This window comes from Pleurodeles waltl, chromosome 6 (genome assembly GCF_031143425.1).
Source record: "Pleurodeles waltl isolate 20211129_DDA chromosome 6, aPleWal1.hap1.20221129, whole genome shotgun sequence".
In the NCBI taxonomy this organism is placed as follows: domain Eukaryota; kingdom Metazoa; phylum Chordata; class Amphibia; order Caudata; family Salamandridae; genus Pleurodeles; species Pleurodeles waltl.
In genome coordinates, this window is record NC_090445.1 from 1,703,786,524 (window position 1) to 1,703,792,523 (window position 6,000).

Consider the following 6,000-nt stretch of genomic DNA (forward strand, 5'->3'; position numbering starts at 1 on the left):
GAATGTGTATGCATACACACACACACACACAGCATGCTATCTCTTTCTTAACAATGTGTATACACACACACAGCATGCTCTCTTTCTTAGCAATGTGTGTATACACACAGCATGCTATCTCTTTCTTAACAATGTGTATACACACAAACACAGCATACTATTTATTTCTTAAGAATGTGTGTATACACACGCACACACAGCATGCTATCACTTCCTTAAGAATGTGTATACACACACACACACACACAGCATGCTATCTCTTTCTTAACAATATATATATATGCATCCACACAAAGTAGGATAGCTCTCACCGAAGAATATGTACACACACACAGCATGCTATCTTTCTTAGGAATGTGTATACATACACACACACACACAGCATGCTATCTCTTTCTTAACAATGTGTATACACACAAACACAGCATACTATTTATTTCTTAAGAATGTGTATACACACGCACACACAGCATGCTATCACTTCCTTAAGAATGTGTATACACACACACACAGCATGCTATCTCTTTCTTAACAATATATATATATATGCATCCACACAAAGTAGGATAGCTCTCACCGAAGAATATGTACACACACAACATGCTATTTTTCTTAAGAATGTGTATGCATACACACACAGCATGCTATCTCTTTCTTAGCAATGTGTATACACACACACACAGCATGCTATCTCTTTCTTAAGAATGTGTGTATACACACATAGCATGCTATCTCTTTCTTAAGAATGTGTATGCACCCACACACAGTAGGACAGCTCTCACCAAAGAATATGTACGTACACACACACACAGTATGCTATTTTTCTTAAGAATGTGTATGCAGCCACACACAGTAGGCTGCCTCTCTCCAAAGAATATGTGTACACACATACACACACTGTATGCTATCTTTCTTAAGAATGTGTATGCATCCACACACAGTAGGATAGCTCTCACCTAAGAATATGTACATACACACACACACACACATACACACAGTATGCTATCATTCTTAAGAATGGGTAAGCATCCACAAACAGTCGGCTGATTCTCTCCAAAGAATGTACACACTCGGGAGGCTACCTTTCCTAAGAATGTGTACATATACACACTAGGCTTTCTCCCACGAATGTGTGTACACCTAGGTGGCTCCCTCTCTCCTATGACTGTTTACACATACAGAGAGAAGGCTGTCTCTCTCCTGAGTATGTGTATATATACACACATGCAGTAAGCTGCCTCTGTCCTAAGAATGTATACACACTCTGGCTGTCACTCTCCCAAGAATGTGTAGACACGTATACAGTAGGCTTTTTCTTTCTAAGAATGTGTAAACACACACAGTAGGCTCTCACTCATAAAAACACACACGTGGTAGACTGTCTTTCTAAGAACGTTTTACACACACACAGCAGTCTGTGTAACACACACAAAGAATGTAAAATCTTTCCTAACAATGTATATACACACAAACACACAGCAGGCCCCCTCTCCTACAGGTGTCTACTCATTGGAAAGATCACCCTGTAGAAATGTGTGCAGACTGAGTTTGCATCTCACCACAGCATGTCCACAAACCCACCTCGTTCTAGGGGGTGTACAAACACACACACCTTGCTGTTCTCCTGGGTGTAGGTACTCACACAGCCTGCTTATTTTAGGGGGTATACACACACACCTTGTCTCTTGGGAGTATTTACTTTCTAGTAGGTATACACAGACCCTGCTTGTATCCAGAGTATATGCACTCACACAGACCCTTCTTTCTAGTAGGTACACACAGACTGCGTGTCCGCCTGGGTGTATGCACCCACATAGACCCTCCTTTCTATGGGGTACACACACACCCCTTGTCTCTTGGGAGTATTTACTTTCTAGTAGGTATACACAGACCCTGCTTGTCTCCAGAGTATATGCACTCACACAGACCCTTCTTTCTAGTAGGTACACAGAGACTGCGTGTCCGCCTGGGTGTATGCACCCACATAGACCCTCCTTTCTAGGGGGTATACACACACCCCTTGTCTCTTGGGAGTATTTACTTTCTAGGTGGCATACACCGACCCTGCTTGTCTCATGAGTATATGCACTCACACAGGCCCTGCTTTCTAGGAGGCATACACAGACCCTGCTTGTCTCTCTGGTGTATGCACTCACACAGACCCTTCTTTCTAGGAGGATTACACAGACCCTTATTGGCTCCTGGGTGTAGGTACTCACACAGACCTTTCTTTCTAGGTGGCATACACAGACCCTGCCTGTCCCATAGGTATACGCACTCACACAGACCCTTTTTAATAGAAGGGAGTACACAGATCCCGCTTGTCTCCTGGGTGTATGCACTCACACAGACCCTCCTTTCTAGGAAGAGGTACACACACACCCTGCTTTTCTCCTGGGTATATGCACTGACAATTACCCTTCTTGTACGCACTCACACAGACCCTTCTTTCTAGGAGGAGGTACACAGATCCTGCGTGTCTCCTGGGTGTATGCACTCACACAGACCCTTCTTTCTAGGAGGAGGTACACAGATCCTGCGTGTCTCCTGGGTGTATGCACTCACACAGACACTTCTTTCTAGGAAGAGGTACACACACACCCTGCTTTTCTCCTGGGTATATGCACTTACAAGTACCCTTCTTGTCTCCTGAGTGTACGCACTCACACAGACCCTTCTTTCTAGGAGGAGGTACACAGATCCTGCTTGTCTCCTCGGTATATGCACTCACACAGACCCTGCTTGTCTCCTAGGTGTCTGCATTCACACAGACCGCGCTTGTCTCCTGGGCATATGCACTCACACAGACCCCGCATGTCTCCTGGGCGTATGCACTCACATAGACCCTGCTTGACTCCTCGGTGTATGCACTCACACATACCCCGCATGTCTCCTGGGCATATGCACTCACAGAACCCGCCTCCTTCTAGGAGGTACGCACAGGCCACGATTGTCTCCTGGGTGTATGCACTCACACAGACCCTGCTTGTCTCCTAGGTGTATGCACTCACGCAGACTCTGCTTGTCTCATAAGAGTAGGCACTCACATAGATCGCTTCTTTCCAGGAGGAGGAGCACAGACCCTGCTGGTCTCCTATGTGTATGCACTCACACAGACCCTGATTGTCTCCTTGGTGTGTGCACTTACACAGACCCTGCTTGTCTCCGGAGTGTGTGCACTCACACAGACCCTGATTGTCTCCTTGGTGTGTGCACTTACACAGACCCTGCTTGTGTCCGGAGTGTGTGCACTCACACAGACCCTGCTTGCCTCCTGGGTGTGTGCACTCACACAGACCCTGCTTGCCTCCTGGGTGTGTGCACTCACACAGACCCTGCTTGTCTCCTTGGTGTGCGCACTGACACAGACCCTGCTTGTCTCCTGAGTGTATCCACTCACACAGACCCTGCTTGTCTCCTGTGTATACACACACTCACACAGACCCTGCTTGTCTCCTGAGTGTGTGTACTCACACAGACCCTGCTTGTCTCCTGGGTGTGAGCACTCACACAGACCCTGCTTGTCTCCTACGTGTATGCGCTCACACAGACCCTGCTTGTCTCCTGAGTGTATACACTCACACAGACCCTGCTTGTCTCCTGTGTATACACACACTCACACAGACTCTGCTTGTCTCCTGAGTGTATACACTCACAGAGACCCAGCTTGTCTCCTGTGTATACGCACACTCACACAGACCCTGCTTGTCTCCTGAGTGTATACACTCACACAGACCCTGCTTGTCTCCTGTGTATACACACACTCACACAGACTCTGCTTGTCTCCTGAGTGCATGCACTCACACAGACCCCACTTGTCTCATAGCTGTATGCATTCTTACAGACCCTGCTTGTCTCATAGGTGTATGCACTCACACAGACCCTTCTTTCTAGGAGGAAGTACACAGACCCTGCTTGTCTTCTGGTGGTGTGCACTCACACAGACCCCGCTTGTCTCATAGGTGTGCACTCGCAGAGCCCGCCTCCTTCTAGGGGCTGTGTAATCACGTGCACGCTGCATCTCTCCCAGGGGTGTGTGCACACAGTCGGGCTGTTTACAGTTATGTGTGTTTACAGTGGTTTGTTTACACAATAGCAGCTGACTCATACATGCCCCCTTGGCATGTGCCAAGGCAGATTACAAGCAGCGTTCACAGGCCCCATGGGGCAGCAACATTAACATGTGCTCCAGGAAGCCCCTACCTGCTTCATGAGGCGCCATACTGCCCCGCCCCCTTTCATGCGAGTCTTAGGCCTACACTACTGCCCCACCCACCCTTCTGCCATGCCCCGGACTGCTCTGATGCCCAGGCACGCCTCATGCCACAGCCCGTCAGCGCCTCATAGCGACCCTTAATACCTCAAAGCACTGTAGCATCAAGTGCCCCGGGATTTTACCGTCAACTTTTTACTGCCCCAAAACAACAACCCTGCACTGACCGTAGAATCAGTGTACTGCCCCTCCCCGCACCCCGCTTCTCCTCTCGGAACAGCTCCTAATTCCCCCCCCCCCCCCCCCCCCCCGCACCAGGGTAGTGCCTCTGGTGTTCCCACTGCCCAGCAAGGCACCACCGCACCTCTCTACTGCCCAGAGAAGGTTCCACTGCCCCATGCTGCCTGTACTGCCCTGGGCACGGGCCCCCTGACCCCCGGTACCCCTCAGCCCGGTCCAGCACCCCCCTGGTCCCACCCTGCACCCCCAGTCTGGCAGCCCTCACCTTCCTCTGATGCAGCAACAACCAGCAGCAGGAAGCAGCTCCTTGTGCCAGCCCCCCTCTCCTCCTCCTCCCCTCACCCCTCCGTCTCTCCTCTCCCTCTGTCCCTCCCCTCTCTCCTCCTCCCCTCACCCTCCGTCTCTCCTCTCCCTCTGTCCCTCCCCTCTCTCCTCCTCCTCCCCTCACCCCTCCGTCTCTCCTCTCCCTCTGTCCCTCCCCTCTCTCCTCCTCCTCCTCCCCTCACCCTCCGTCTCTCCTCTCCCTCTGTCCCTCCCCCCTCTCCTCCTCCTCCCCTCTCCCTCCGTCCCTCCTCTCCCTCTGTCCCTCCCCCCTCTCCTCCTCCTCCCCTCTCCCTCCGTCCCTCCCCTCTCTCCTCCCAGGCTGGCACGTCCCTCCCCTTCCAGGCAGGCTGCCCCCTCATGCTGGGACCGGGGCTTCTCAGCCCCCTCCTGCTGGGACCGGCCTCTCCTGGCCAGGATGGCCCGGGCCCTCCAGCAGACCCCTCCCTCTAGCCTGCCCCCCCCCCCCCAGCAGACCCCCCTCCCCCAGCCTAGCCTGCCCCCCCCCCAGAAGGCCCCCCTCCCCCAGCCCAGCCTGCCCCTCCCCTCCCCCCCCCCCCCCCCCCAGCACACCCCACCCCCTCAGCCCAGCCTGCCCCCCCCCCCGCGGCCCCGCCCTCCCTGCCCGAGGCCCCGCTCTCCACCGAGACTCAGCCCTGCCCCACCCAGGATCCTGCCCGGGAGCTCCTGCGGCGCCATTTCAGGAGGCAGGAGAGGCAGAGCAGGGAGGGGAGGCAGAGCAGGCAGGAGAGGCACAGCAGGCAGGAGAGGCAGAGCAGGGAGGAGAGGCAGAGCAGGGAGGGGAGGCAGAGCAGGCAGGGGAGGCAGAGCAGGCAGGAGAGGCACAGCAGGCAGGGGAGGCACAGCAGGCAGGAGAGGCACAGCAGGCAGGAGAGGCAGAGCAGGGAGGGGAGGCAGAGCAGGCAGGAGAGGCACAGCAGGCAGGGGAGGCAGAGCAGGGAGGGGAGGCAGAGCAGGCAGGAGAGGCACAGCAGGCAGGGGAGGCACAGCAGGCAGGAGAGGCAGAGCAGGCAGGAGAGGCACAGAGGCAGAGCAGGCAGGAGAGGCACAGCAGGCAGGAGAGGCAGAGCAGGGAGGAGAGGCAGAGCAGGCAGGGGAGGCAGAGCAGGGAGGGGAGGCAGGGGAGGCAGAGCAGGCAGGGGAGGCAGAGCAGGCAGGAGAGGCAGAGCAGGCAGGAGAGGCAGAGCAGGGAGGTGAGGCAGAGC

General features: G+C 53.8%; 1 protein-coding gene across 1 annotated transcript in view; it reads right to left on the bottom strand.

Moving 5' to 3' along the window:
- Positions 1-4,830, bottom strand: part of FLOT1 (flotillin 1) — a 120,622-nt gene extending 115,792 nt beyond the window's left edge. Inside the window, exon 1 of the mRNA XM_069241837.1 lies at positions 4,719-4,830. The gene's annotated coding sequence lies outside the window, so the exon portion shown is untranslated. The remainder of the gene's footprint in view (positions 1-4,718) is intronic.
- Between the last annotated feature and the right edge of the window lie 1,170 nt (positions 4,831-6,000).